This window comes from Lotus japonicus, chromosome 1, assembly GCF_012489685.1.
Source record: "Lotus japonicus ecotype B-129 chromosome 1, LjGifu_v1.2".
Classification (NCBI taxonomy): domain Eukaryota; kingdom Viridiplantae; phylum Streptophyta; class Magnoliopsida; order Fabales; family Fabaceae; genus Lotus; species Lotus japonicus.
This window is the reverse complement of record NC_080041.1, coordinates 110,441,682-110,444,405: the sequence shown is the minus strand read 5'-3', so window position 1 is coordinate 110,444,405 and position 2,724 is coordinate 110,441,682. Positions and strand designations below refer to the sequence as shown.

Sequence of the window (2,724 nt, the reverse complement as noted above, 5' to 3'; positions counted from 1 at the left end):
TTTCTTTTCTTTTATGATACCGCTTTATGCCTTTATCCCATTTTTTCAATATATTATTGAGAATGATAGTTACATTACATCAAACAAACCGGGGAAGACAAACCCCACAACATTACACATGATTAATACTAAGGCCCCATTTGGGAAAACAGCTTAACTAAGCGCTTATATTATAAGTGCTTATTCATAAGCTATTTTTAAAAATTGATTGAAATAAATTGAAAATGAGCTATATATAAGCATAAGCTCTTTTTCATAAGCTATCGGTAGGTCATAAGCTGGTTGCATAAACTCTCTCAAACACTTAACACAAACGCTTATACTACTCCCCCCGTCCCTAATTATAAGCTAACATTGAGACTTTTTTTGTGTCACTAAATATAAGCTAACCTTGCAAAAGTTAATATTTCTTTCCATATTCACCCTTGCATTTATTGGTAGTGGAGCACCACCATTAGTAGTACAATGATGAAAAAGTGTTATCATAAATAGGGGTAAACATAGAAAGTTGTACATTTTTTTTGAAAACCAATGCATCAATTAAGGCTTTCTTAATAAGTGTGATTTTTACAACTTTAGCTTATAATTAGGGACGGAAGGAGTATTAGATAAACTCAAATAAACTCTTCCAAACAAGAAAATACTAAAATACATCGCATTCTTCTTCACAAATCATAAGTAAATAAATCAAGCCTCTAGCTAACTTCCTTATATAAATCCTTTGTCTTTTCTTTGCTTCCCCTATTTTTAGGGTCTTGTTGACTCTATGAGCTACCGTGAGAGAGGTCAATCGAGAGCAAACGACCCAACGTACCAAACCTGGCTTTACATAGGGAGGAGAAGTGGGAAGAAATTAACAAATGATTAAAGAAAGAACGGAGAAGGGAAAAGGACTACACTGAAAATAAAAGTCAGATGGCTTTAAACAAGGCATTAAACCCAAGCATACGAGAGCTATTCCCAAGATTTGGTAGAGTCAAGGAAACACACAAGATATTGATAATCAGCTTAATACCTTAAGTGTTTCTTTCAAGAAGTGTCAATCCATTATATATACGTCTTCTCAAGGCATATTTTAAACACTAAAAACTCATCTTTCTAGATGAATTGATATAATACACTATTTAGTGCACAAAAATGATATTGTCAGTTATTTCTTTTTTTGGGATAAATTTACTTCGAAGAAACCCTATTAACTTATCTGGTATGAACATGACATATTGTTGAACACCTTCGTAACCAGCTAATAAATCACATTACACAATATTTATTACGTGTAAGGAGTCAAGTAACATTTTAATAAGACTAAAATCTAAATTTGTCAACTTTGCATGATGATAACATAGTATAACCTAGAAGGCCTTAATGAGTGATTATATTAAACTTTTGACTGGGCATCTTGAAATTGAACAACTTTTTCTCTAGTGAACTTTTCTTTTTCTTTCAAATACATAATGAAAAAGCAGGAAGCAAAATTCGTTATGATTGTACGTGATATGAAAACGATAAATTGAATATATAGAGTTAACTGAAGAATTCAAACAACAATCCATTGTCGTCCAGCGGTTAGGATATCTGGCTTTCACCCAGGAGACCCGGGTTCGATTCCCGGCAATGGAATTTTTTATCATGTTTTTCATTTAATTACAGCTTTTTTTGTTGTTGGTCAAATCTGCTTTTTTTTGGGCCACCAAGCTCCAGAAGGCCCACGAGAGACATGAAGGGTCCAAGCTGGCTCAAGGATTACTACACATAACATGGGCTTTCATCTAGAGTATTACTGAACATGAATAAATTGTACTGCTATGTCCTTTTATTTCGGAAGTAATGAGAAAAGTGCTTTGCACACCATTTTACTTTGTTTTTCTTATTTTCCTCTTATTGCTTTCTTTGGACTTGTACTTGGGAGGGTTTCCCTCTACCATACCATCCCATAGTACTAGTTTTTCAATGATTCACTTATTAAGCATGCGAGGGACACGTCCACCAGCTCACATTTGAGTGACCAACCAACCTGCAAGTGCGACAAGTGGCAAGCTTGAGATGCAAAGATCAAGTCAAGAGGGTTGCAACTTGGTAACTTGAATATTAAAGAGCGTAAAATAGTCAAAATGACCCTATACCAATTGATCAACGTATCTAATGTTCATGTATCTATCTAACTTTTTTACATTAGCTACCAATATTCAAGTGATCATAATATTTAATAGAATTCCCTCTAGAGAAGGATGTGGAAAAAAAACATGTATGCTGGGTAGTGGGTACTATATACTAGATAATTTTTTTTTTGATAAAAAACGCTTACAAAACAAACAAATGAAAAACTAGACCCTCATGAACACAGTGCCCATTCGGTCTTCCCTTAACAACGACACAACCCCCTGGACAGGAGTATCCCGCACAAGCAGCGCAGACGCCGACGAAGCTCCGTGCTTAGCGAGGTAATCCGCCACAGCATTCCCTTCCCGAAGAATATGCTGACATCGCACTTGCCACGGTTGCAGAAACAAAGCTTTAATCCGACCAATAACCGATCCATACCGATAAAAAGGAAGCTGAGCCCGAGTGATCTGCCCGAAAGCTAACAAGGAGTCACAAAATAGAAAATAGAAAATCAGGGATTCCATTTTTAAACTATAATAAATAGAACAATAGTTGTGGTGGGTCCCACCCGATAAGTGGGCCCGGCGGCGTCAGTAAATAATAAGAGTTTTCCCACTTCTG

General features: G+C 35.8%; 1 non-coding gene across 1 annotated transcript; it reads left to right on the top strand.

The window, feature by feature from the left end:
* The first annotated feature begins 1,548 nt into the window (after nt 1–1,548).
* On the top strand, nt 1,549–1,620 carry TRNAE-UUC (transfer RNA glutamic acid (anticodon UUC)). Its single transcript has one exon. It is a non-coding gene; the product is annotated as a tRNA-Glu (tRNA).
* Nucleotides 1,621–2,724: the final 1,104 nt, after the last annotated feature.